The sequence below is a fragment of the Egretta garzetta genome, unplaced genomic scaffold, assembly GCF_000687185.1.
Source record: "Egretta garzetta isolate BGI_Z169 unplaced genomic scaffold, ASM68718v1 scaffold56, whole genome shotgun sequence".
Classification (NCBI taxonomy): domain Eukaryota; kingdom Metazoa; phylum Chordata; class Aves; order Pelecaniformes; family Ardeidae; genus Egretta; species Egretta garzetta.
Window position 1 is genome coordinate 11,723,318 of NW_009260182.1, and position 12,882 is coordinate 11,736,199.

Sequence of the window (12,882 nt, forward strand, 5' to 3'; positions counted from 1 at the left end):
GCTCTTTGGGAGCTCGCTTTGCTGTGGGGAGGGAGCAGGGGGTAGCTGCGTCGGTGGCCGCTCACAGTGATTTAAACCAGAGGTTCAGGTAGTCTCAATTAAGTGAATTAAACAACCCCTGCTGCACTCTCCACAGTGACTGATCCCCGTGACTCAGCCCCAAGCCCTGGGCGCGCTTCTGGCCCAAACAAACGCCAAACACTTAAATGGGGGAACAAAAAGCCTCTGAATGCAGCCCTGTGCCTGGCCGCGGCTTGAATCGGGCCTTTGACTCGCAGCCTCGGAGCTGCTGTTCAACAGAACAGCCTGCTCTTACAAGCAGAGGCGATGCCTAACCTCCAGCAGCCAGCACCCCCGCAGCCCGCGGAGCCCAATTCCCCCTCCACCCTGCGTCGGATGCCTGGCCTCATCCTGCTGCAGAGGGCTAATGCGGGCCTGTTCTCAGGCTGCCCACCGTTCACCAAACCTACTGTTAAAATACGCATGGGGAACCATCAGCCACACTTTGCCCTGGCTCGTGGTGCCCACGGCTGCTCCGCTGAGCTGGGTCCTCCCTGTAAGCTAGAGCACCTGCGTGCCTGGAGGCCTTGCTACATTGGTAAGGCCCAGAAAGGTGGGACGGAACAGGACTTTCTGTAAAAAAAACCACTTTAAGAAGCATAACGGACTGCAGGTCGTACCAGTTTGCTATTTAAATAAAGAACCCTTTTCACTTCAAACGTTTGCTTCTGCTAAGCCAGACCAGAGCTGTAACAGCAGGCAGAGAGCTGCAGCAAGCGCCCGCTCCTCGGGAAGCAGCACTGCACCTCTGACAGCCTTGCCTTACTCAGGCTTCTCAATCTGATAAAACGTCGCCGGACTCCAGTAATGCTCATCCGCAAAATTCTACCACCAACATAATTACAAAATAAAAGCATGCACACTGTCTTCACAGCTTCAAATTTGTATGCTTTTTTCCTCCAAATTTTTCCACTTCCTAACCCTTTTCTTATGTTATTTTCAAATAAAGTCTCTAATTTAAATATATTATTTTCCAATTAATTACTCCTTCCATATTTATAATATAGTCTTTTATGAATACGTAGTAACATTTCCCGGCTTTATGACGGATGTCTAACGCAGTTACTGCTCTGTCGTTCCAAAGTCTTCCAGGGACCATCGGAAACCTCAGCGACATCTAGATTTTACATTTTACTATCTCATCTGGGTGAAAGGCGTATAAAAAGCAAGGAGGCTATTTCATTCTCTGCTGACTACGTATCCATGATAGCTGTCAAGGTCAAATGCAAACAGTCCTTTCTCACAAAGCCTTTCTCAGGATGGGCACCGTCAGCTCTCCTGCTGAGCTGGAGAGAAGAGAACATGCCTTCAGTCACTAAGAAAACAAGACTTGGGAAGGCTCTGATAACTCAGGAATTAGTGGCATTCGTGAAACCCACGGACTCAGCTGCTGCTGCATGTTACTGATCATTTACTACCTGCATTACAACAGTTGGTAGTGCCCAGTCCTCACAGAGAACGATCAAAAAAATCAGCAAGACAGGACAAGCAGGCACACAACACAAGCTGGAAGGACAAAGCTGACAACCACAGGAACCCAAACTGTACAATCTGGACACTTCATGTTCCCTCTCTCTTACAGAGAAGCAAACAGAATATATTAATAAATTACTACTAGTTACAATGCCACTTGTCATGGGCTCCACATGGGAGATGGTCCTTAAGAAAGGACTGTGCCAATGCTTTTCCAACAGTTATGTTCAGTAAATCAAAGCTGAAAAATTTCATTTCTTTTCCCTACTGCAACATTGAAATTGAGGATTCTGGGTAAATCCTAAGGAACCCTGAAGCTCTGTATCGTGTTAGCAACGTGTGGCCCAAAGCCATCAATGACTGATACAATTACAGTGCTGACAAGCTCAAACAAACATTCCTGCCAATATCCCATGAGCAATTTTCGTACCATACTTCCAGTGCTTGAATCAACCATCTGATTGTGTCACGGCTCTAGGACATCTCAGTGACAGTGACGGCTGGGCTAGAAGATTCCACCTCATTTGTCACCTGACCAAACAGGTAGGCACGTAGGGCTCTAAACAGACCATGGAGTCCATTGCTTTTCAACACGTGAGATAAAACAATGTCACAAGAGAACGTGAAGCAAATTCTGTGCTCCCCAAGACGGTCCTGGCTCTGAAGAGGGAACACCCCGAGAGACGCTATCAGCCAGGGGGATGTACTCGGAGCCCCTTCCCCGCTCCATGCTTGGTCAGAGCTGCACACAACCAGCCTCATGCTAATAAATCTCAGTTAAAGCAGCTGTCGCGACCTGTGGCAGGTAACATGAAGGACCAGGGATGTGCAATCAAATGGCACATGCCACCCAATCATAGCTCCCTTCCCTCCTTCTGCGCACGTGTTTAGGGGCTGCAGTGTGACAAACGTGCCCTGCTGCTGGAGTAAACGCGAGGGAGCTGCAGACACGGCTGGAGACTGGACTGCTGCTGTGCACAATTATGCATTGTGTGTTCTGTCCCCCTCACAGCTGCAGTTCTGGGCTGTGGCATATTGCTGGACATAATGGGCTTTGACAGCACGTACTGTACACTGTGGGTGGGCAAGAGCTGCCTGGTGTGCAGCTCTTCGGATCTGTGTCCTGGCCATTCATATCACCTGCATCTGACTTGGCACTTGGCGGATGTACAGTCAACGCAGGCACTTTGTGAGGGGAGCAGCCTGGCGAGCAGCCAACGGCAGCAAGGACAGTCTAGCAGAAATGAGCTGCTGGTCCCAGGACCGTCACACACGTATGGGAAATAATTTCAATCCACCCACGCAAAGCTTCCCTTGAGCACAGCCCCGAATTCACCTTTACTCCTGCAGCCACGCTGCAGAGGTATCAACCCTACAGTCTGCTTCAACTTCTGCTCCTCTGTTCCTTTTTGATTTACGCTGCCTTTTGCTACAAAAATGCGTACCTTATTTAAATGAAGCATTTTAATTCCTCTTCCTCATATAGAAAGACCTCTGTTAAAGTGGGACTGTCTTGGCCACAGACATATGATCTGGAAGATAGCCCATCCATTCAAAGGTGCAGAAAAATACCTGGGCTACTCATGTGATTTGAACATACTCTTGGAAGAACAAAGCTGATAATGAAGCACTGGCCTACCTGCTCCTTTAGTAGATGATTTTTATTTTAGTAGAGGACAAAGTTATCATGAAATTTATACATAAAGACTGTTGAAAATGAGAGAACACGAAGATGTAAGAAGTCTGCTTTTTAATTCATGCAAACAGATAGCTACATGAAATTCATCATGAAAACTTGGCTAACTCTTCAATAGCGGAGAAAAACACACCCCAACTTTTCCCTATATTTTTGCCATATTTTCATTCACAATAGATGCGTATTAAAATAATTTTATAATGTGACAGGGACTAGGCATGTGCAAAACCACAAGGAGAGGGAACAGCCTTTGGTAATGTTACACAGTACTCAAGGTGAAGATATAATGGAAATACTTTCTGGATTTGGCTTGACATGCTGACATGACTCATACTACAGAGATGTAATATGTTGGCTATGTTCCACTAAAATAAAAGAAGGCTGTAAATCTCTGCAGTTTTAAATACTGTCATTACTACTAATGTGGAAAAAGAAAAATTGTATCAAGGGCAAGTCTAATCATAAAAGCATTAATTTTGCCAAAAAGAGTATCAGCTATAATTAAAAAAAAAAAAAAACAAAAAACCAAACCAAAACATTTAGGGGATTTAAGTTCAGGTGAGCTCACCCCATGGCTTCTCAGCTGTGAAACATGAAGTACAGGAGAATTTGCTGGTTCTGTGACAGTAGTTCTTATTGTGGCAACCAGGATCGACATATTAAAGGCAAAGCAACATTTCCCTACTGCTATCTTATCCACTAAAGCTGTTGCTATTACCAAGAGGATTACTGCAAATGAGATGTATTGTCTAGCAAGGAATGGTCCACACTGACATGCACTGTAGTGAGAGAAATATGCGCACAGAGTAGGTCCTGGCAATAAATATTTTCCTGCCTCAAAAGTCTATCAAAATCCACACAGTGTAGCACATCACACTGGCGCTGCTGGCTGTGACTTCTTCAAGGTTAGAATGTGCATTGTTTGCCTTGAAATTACAACAGGAAAAATGTTTATTTTGCACATGCGTCTTTCCACAGTTAACACGTACAGGAAATACTTCAGACCGGACAGAAAGGCAATCTCTCAACCACTACTCCCAGAGTCTGGAGGCAGGGCAGACCATTAGCTGTTAGTCAGCTGCTCAGCCCTAAGGAGCCACCCAAGGGTGCTCGGTCAGAACCAGCTCATCATGCGGCTGAAACCCTGCGAAGCACCTAATAAACTAGATATACGTACTCTGCTACGCAAGAACAATGGCACTGCTGTACTCTCTTTATCCCATAATAACCATGAAAAATAAGAATAAGCTAAGACAGGCAATGCTATATCTGAGAATTTTATAATGAAGCAGAGTATGTTTCCCTAGGAACAAGGGAACAGATCGTCAAGCCCTTCTGACTAGGAATAATTAACAAAAGAGTTTGCAGAGAAACGTGTGCATCTGTGTGTGTGGATTGTTACCAAAAAAGAAAGGAACACGGGAAAAGCTTTATCCTTTCTAGTATACGAGACGGAATGTTCAATAGACTGTCCACTTACTTACAAGATAGATGGGGTATACACTTCTGCCTTATTTAAAGGATTTGCCTCTTCTAAAGGTGTGATAGAAGGGGAATCTTTATCGAACATCTTGGGACCATCAGGGCTGATAATCAGAGAGCAGCATGTTCCTTTTACTGTACATGAAACAGTGTTGTCCTCTCAAACCACCACATTATCACACGTATATACTTCTAACATTACAGATAACTTGAAGCCTTTGGTTGCTGTTCTACACTTGCATTTTGAATGATGCCCTACAATACGCTGATTTTCCAACTTTTTGTTCCCTTCTATGTATTTTCTAAATGCCTTTTACGTGTCTAACATCAGCTCTTTCTGCTCAAAATAAACACCACTTGGAAAAAAAAAGGTGTTTATATATACTTATATAAAAGGCTATAGTAGTCTCTTACATTATACACATAAAGCTGCTGGTTTTAATTAGAAGACTTTTATTTTAAATGCAACAATCTTATGGCAAAATATACTAAACTATTTTTCAGTTAAAAGAGGTCCTACTGTGAAACCTTGATAGCTAACAGGTTTGGTTAACATAAAACATTACAATATTGATGCCATGGGGGAAAAACAGGTCTTAAGATCTTAGGGACAGAATTCTGGTTTCAAATAGGGCACTTGCACCTATTCTTCAAGTTCAGAACTCCTGCTTTTTTCCAGCATCTAGGTGATATGGCCATGTCTGGATAGAAATTAATGGTAATCAATGCTAAGTAAAGCATTGTCTTTTATTACTTAAAGTCCTGAGTAGCTCAGCCGTTAGTCCTGTATTTAGGCCATCTTGTAATTACGTGAGAATTTTGTGCACTGGGAACTGTTGGAATCTACCATCCGGCCCTTTCAATGCTGTTTCCACCTCTTGTCACATCTTCAAATATCATACAGATGCCCTTTCCTTTCTACTTTTGGGCAACTGTCAGGAATAATCTTGGAAGAGAACACAGCTTTGGGAACTAGCTATCCACAGAGTCAACAGAAGGGCTTTACAGAAGGAAATGGGGGCAGTGTCCATTAGACAACACTAAGTGTGTTGGTTATACTAGAAAAAATGTAATTTTAAATTACCAAGGTAGCTTAGGACAAGTGGGAATAGTGCTGTTATCTATTCTGAAGTATCAAGAGTGTCAGCAAATAGCTTTGGTTGTACAACGAGGAACCAGTGATTCAGGGGCTGGAGGTAAAAATGAGTTGTTGTACACTTAATATCCTGCTCACCTATCTGTAAATCCAAGTATTTCATCGAAAGAAAAGTAATTCTTTTAACGTATCACTGTCAATTATGTCCTTCTGGCCCACTCTCCTTGCTCACAAGCTGAATATTTCTTATGCTAAACAGTTTATTAACCCCTAATCACCCAGTTACTTCTGGACTTGATTGCATGTGTAATTACCTTTTGTCAGGTACAATTTGCCTGATAAACATGTCAGAACACTTGCTGCTTAGTCTGTTGAAACAGATAAATGCTGTCTTTCCACAGCCTTGGGGCATAATTAACAGGGAAAAAAAAGGCAGTTATAAAAACACACAGAAGCTGATTCAGTGAGGCAGGAGTTCACAGCATGCAGCCCGCCAGGGCCCATTGCCTGGCCCGCTATGCTTGCCTGAGCGCTTATTGAGTTCCAGCCTGCTGTGACAGGGCAACAGGGGCAGCCCTCAAAAACTGAGATTTAAAGTAGGTTTCCACGTGAACTTCAAAAAAGAGTGGGATGATGCCTGTTTGGAAAAAACCCCAACAAAATACACAACCAAAAAACCAAAACAAACCAACAAAGTGAAGCAGCAGATGATGATACTGGTAGAGTCCCAGTCATCATTACGTGTTATACGCTCAAGTAGACTCTCTGGGATGGGAGCAGGAAGCAAAAAATTAAAAGAAGGCAGAGAAAAAAAAAATCAGGAAAAGCAAACAGGGCAAGATTAAAAAAAACCCTCTGCTTTGTGGCATTCTTGGGCTCAGTTGCGTCTGATTTCTGCCCTGTAGTGTTGCAGGTTACGTACCCATGCACTACGGGGAGTGCAAAAAAAGAAATCCTTACCTGACCTCTGGATAACCCAAACAGGAGATTAGCCCATTTCCAAGCAAAGCAGGTTGTCACACTGTTAGGCCAATTGCTTCTATTGACACTTTGCATAAACATCTTACACAGGGTGATCAGAAAGGACTGTTATGCCATTAACGCTCTTTTTATTTTTTTATACCTAAGCCTTACAGAATAAAGGCCTTTCTGAGTAAGGGATAACAAAAGGGTCAAAAGGTCACAAACATTCTTTTAAGTAGGTAAAAATCGGGGAAGTTTAGATTCATTGAAAAGTGCGAATTGGAACTTTTTTGCATCTTGTGACATTCCAGCATGCTCAGCTTCTTCTAATTTTACTTTTAGCAAGTTCATTAATCTACTTAAATGTGCATTTTTACTTTTACTTTTAAGCAGGAAAATGCTACAATCTTCATTTTAGGAAATAGCAAGCTGTCTAATCTTCTCAGCTAATCCGTCATCTAAACTGATTTAGACATTGCCATTAAAATCCTCATGGGGAACAGTGTGAAAATATATAGAATTTTTTCTTGAAGTGATATGACCAAACAGTCTCTCACATACAGCTTTCACCTATAATTTACATGGCATGCGGTTTGCACTGTGTACAGCAAAATATTCTGTATTTTCCTTTGTTTTGTTTTTGCTTTGATCAGAGATGGAAACAATCTCCCTTTAATAGTATAAAAGCCACCTGCTGGGCATCACAGACTACAGCTAATTGGTAAATTCTTTGAAATTTAGATATAATGGATTTTGACCTCTTTAATTAAAAAAATCCCAAAGCCTAGAATACTGGTGAACTCTTCTGGGAAATGAACGGTGCCAAGCATATACAACTGCAAGCTACGCCAAATCTTTTCTTAGGAGAGAATACAGAAATAACATTGCAATTTTTTCCTTGAGGATGCACGGCTTTTGACCTAGAAAAAAAGCCCCATGACGGTTGTTAGCTGTGTATCATTTAAGTCATTAAGATAAAGGAAGAGCAAATATATTAATATTCCAATTATTACTATTTGTATTGGCAATCGAAGCTAAAAAGCTCCAAAGATGAAGGCGGCTTTTTCCTTTTAAACACAGTAAACTCACAAAAGCCACTCAGAAATGTCCCACTCCCCAACATTTCCCACCCCAAGGGGAAGAATAAATGGGTTTGATGACCGAAGAGGAAGCCTATCAACCAGAATCATCGTTGTTTCATAACTTCTGACATAATGCTAACCTTTCAGTGGAGCTATAATCTCATCGGTCTGTGAACTCTGTGTTCACAAAGTGCAGTCTTCCTTTTGTTAAAACTTATTTATACTCTGCCCAGCATAACGGGGCCATGGTCCATGACTGGGGCTCGTAGGCACCGCAGTGACGCAGCTACACAACAACACCACTTTCTTTTTAGTCTCTACTTACATTTCATGCACAAGTACACATGAAAATATGTTACACAGGTATACACTTATTTCCAACAAATTAACAAAAAACCCCTGCATGAACATGACAATCACACTCCCATTAGTCCACCAAACGCTATCTCCCTGTTTATTAAAGCATGCACACCATGAAAGCACTTAGTAGATTGGAACTAAAACATGAAGGACCAGAATCAGAAGTGGACAAAGACGAGTTTTGTTCACTCTAAACATTTCCTCGTCGTGAAGGAACAACAGAAGTATTTAAAACATAGATATCTAAGTCCAGCTTACCAGGAAAAAAGACAAGAGCTTGCTAACTGTAGAATAACACTGCACCAACCAAATGCAATTATCACTTAATCAGTTGGTGTTCGTTACTGCTGACAAATATCTTGTTAGCCTGGTTAGCAAGTCTGCCTGCCACTTGCCAAAATATTTTGTTTTGTTTACTCCTGGTGACTTATTTTGTGAATGTGGTGAATTTTAAAATGCCCCCTACTGATCACATAACTGGAATAACACACATTGGTCTTGTATTTCAAAGTGTAAATTGATCTCTTGATCTGTGAATGTCTCCCTATAGTTTATGCTACCCTTTTTCTGGATTGGTATAACAAATGCATTTTCAAAGTGATGTTATGGGGACTTAGCTATGCAATTCCCATTAGTGTCAATGGGGGTCGCAGGCTAAATTCCTGGCCAATGCTTTGAAAACTGAGCCCTGGATTTTCAAAGGAAGGATAGTTTGTGTTAGAAAGGCAGTGTCTTTCAGTCTTTAAGCCACTGCATTAAAACGTGTTGGGTTTTTTGTTTGGTTTGGTTTTTTTTTTTAAAAAAACCCACTACGGATTTAGAAATTGTGCCTAAATTGGGGACATTTAAATCTTCACATGAATGAAGCAGTTTTATATTTAAATGCTTCCATCTGTTTCAAATTTATAAGTGAAAATCGTATCTGTCACTATCATGAATACTGGGATACAATCTTTAACACATTTGTAAGTGTCTAATGTATAAACTCTGACGTATGACAGCTGAACCACTGGGAATTGTTGTTATGCTAAGAAAAAAAACAGAAGTTACTTGTGTTCTTTTAAGTCCTTTATAACCTAAATTCTCTACAAGGGCAGAATTCCTTCCTAAAATCTGGACCTTGAGGTATACTCTGGGAGATGCCTGGTCTTGTTACATTCATGAGCAAGCCCAAGTACATTTTCTATTCTTTGGCACTTCAAATTAACTTAGGCCTGGCTACAAAATAAAACGCTTGCTGTTGAAGTCACGTGAACAAGCTTGTTGTTGTTACCATAACCAGAAAAACATCCATAATGTACAATTTTTACAAATCCCATTAAAACTTCAAGCAGCCCAAGATGTAACATCTTAAGAAAGTCAGTGAAAAATAGTCACTGAGGCAAATATAAATAGCTAGGCCCTATGCAATACACAATATAGCAGCAAGTCATACCTCTTCAAAGAAGATTTGTTTAATTACAGTGCAAATGTTTATTATGAAGTGTGTTCTTCATCATTAAAGAATAAGCTGGACTAGTAGCAAAAGAACTGTCTTTTGAGTCTAGAAGCAGGGAAGAGTTTGAAAAGCAGGACCCTGGCAGACAGTCAAGCTCCAGAGGGCACGGGCTCCGGCCAAATTGCTCCTGTCAAGCCCGTTAGCCCGTACACGAAGTCCCTTTAGACAAAGCATAAAACTATGTCAATGGTAAAATTTGTGTGGATTAAAAATTGTGTATTATGCAATGCTCAGGTCATTCACCATTTTTTTTTTGTTTGTTTTTGAGCTTCTGACGCAGAGGCGTACAGGCTCAAACGGCATGCAGGGGTGACAAGTGCAGTCCCCCAAAACAGGACATCTGCCTCTGACCTGAATGAGACTTTGAAAACACAATGGCAGCTGTTAAAATTATGAAGTATTTAATACAGCACAGTTAAATTTAAATCGTTGTTTTCATTTGGCTTCTGTGGGTTTTTTAAACACAGGTTTGCCAATAGTACTAAACACTGAAATTTATCAAAACCATTATTAACTGAAGAGGCAATTTTTACAGTTTGGTTTATTTAAACTTATATTTTCTATAAGCAGTTTTTTCAACTGCCCGAGACTTGTAACAGGCTTGCTTTAAACTATTTGCTCATCTACAAAATAATGCCATAAATAGCATGTGATGTACACAGTACCTTCAAATAAGTTTCCTGGGGATTAAAACTGTATCATTTGTCTCAGTCCTGCCTGTAAAAATTCATTCGAGGTGTTTCACTAAAAAGATGTAATAAAAAATTTCAAAATCTTATGTTAAATTAGATTATAACCACCTTCTCTCATGGTTCTCTCTGGTTTAGAGAAGGCAGGACTAACTACAAATCATCTAACTTGGTTTAACTGGAGTTAAATTTAAACACAAAACTTCAACTTCTATACTGTGTTCTGGAACTGAACACTCTTGTCCTATCTGTCAGATTTAATATTTAGCAGGATTCATGTGAGTAACTCTAGATGCCTGCAGTCTCACCAGAGGTCAGTATACATACGATACCATGAAAAGTCATTATGTGACAAATGCTGTTTTGAACTAACTAATCCAAACTGTCCTTGTAATACACGCACATCTAATCCATAAAGTCAGTTTGCTGTACCCTAGAACTAAACATCCGTAGCGGTCTGCCCAAGTATAATTACTACTCCAAGTTTAAATTTCCATCCGATTACTGCTAAGATTGAAAGGAGTTTTAGATACACAGCCCTGGTGTGCGAATGTAAACTGATGCCTACGGGAGGACAAGCAAGCACGGCACAGCTCCACGGCATCAGCCTTGCGCTCGCACAGGAGGTGAAGACTTCAGCTCTTTGTGTGAAGCTGCGGCTCACAGAGCTGACCTGGGAAGCTGCCGACCTGGCCGCTGGGAATTAGCGATTCAGTGGTACAATGGGATATTTCCTTCTCCTAGCTTTCCAGTTATTTCTTGTCATATTCTGACTTGGACCAAAACACCAGAGGACGTTACATCTAAGAAAAATACTAAAATTACATTGTTACAAAGATTGAGTCTTCCAACCTAACAGGAGGCTATACATCAGGTCTGTAAGGTTTATGAGCATCTCATGAATCTGCAGCATTTGGTCTCCACAGAGGTCCCTGATCCCTGGCGTACACTATGAAACACATCATCTCCACTGGGGGTCCACAGCAGGCAGGGGAAATTAGTTTGTTTCAACACAACAGTCTGATCATTTTTTTAATCTGTAACTTTTTGGTTTGGTTTGGTTTATTTTAAGATTTGTGTGGTTCTCAAAAAGCTGCAGATCTAAAATAAAAAAATCACAGTGCTCCAAATTTTTCTCATCAAAGCCCTCAGCATTTTATATACAAGGTGTCTCTCTGAAAAGTCTCTGCAGGAAGCAGATACAAACATAGCAACTGTTCAATAAAGTACCTCAGCTGATCTTGGGTGGCAAGTTAGAATATGTGGAAAGCGACTGAAACCTAAGACATAATAGGCCAGCAGAAACCAGCATCATTTTGTTTGCATCCAGAAGCAAAAATCCAATGCAATCCATAAGGCACAGGCATTTACAGATGTGTTCATCACGAGTTTACTGTAAACAGATAGCTATTTCTTCCAAAGTAGTGCATTCAGGGTATGGCTGCATAACCACCCTTCATAGCAGATGAAGTTACATCCCTTAGGGAAAGCTATACTAGACATGGGAACTACTGGACAAGGAATTCCACAATCAGTAGCTCAGGAATGTAAATAGAGGCAAGTTAAAAGCAAAGCCAAAATCACTAGACAAAAGTTTGATGTTCTTTCCCAGACAACCTTCACTTTCTTCTTCAGCTACTGCAAGATGTTTACTTCCACATTTATATCTATCAAGCAACTCTAAAAAATGTTTTAGCAAATACCACAGCCTGTATAAAATCCTGGTACTTGTTTTTGTTTTTCTTGACTGGATAACTTGGTTTAGCAAAGGCTTCTGAGCCCAGTAGGCTGCAGTAACAAGAAACCTGGATAACAGAATTTGCTTTTTATTGGCTTTTTGCAAAAGATCTTTCTCCTCCTGCTGCTACGTTTGCAAATGTATTAGGAAAGCCCCTTTCTGCTTAGTGTCAGTAGTCCAATATTACTTCTGTTCTAAGAAATACATGTTCAAGAAATTATTCTCCTTAGAAGTTGGTGGGTTTCATTTAGAATACACCTTTTCTCCTCATTTCTGAGGTGACAATATTTTCTTAAAATGTTTCATCTGAAAAATTATTTGTTACAATTGCTCTGGAAGATAGAATAATTCAAAACTACATAACATGTCATTTGTAATAATTACTCTTCCTATTTTAGCTCCAACAGATCCCAACACACATGGAACTTTTGCTGAGTAACGATGGCACAATTCAGCCTCTAATGCCTCCTGCAATTTGAAAACCTCTTCCCCTGATTTTACTTGCCACTTTGAAATGTTATCCCTTTCTGGTGAGTAATCCTGTGCTAGATTCTTTTGCTTCTTAAACGAACATTATTCTCACCCTTTATTGACTGACCACATCTATTATCACATGTAAGCAGTGTTAATCCTCTAGTAATTAACACCCTTATTAAAGTAATTTTAACTCAAAGAAGTTTAAATCGCATTATTGGTTTTATTTAATTAAGCTACAGGGACTGTTTTACACTGTCATTTGAGTTTT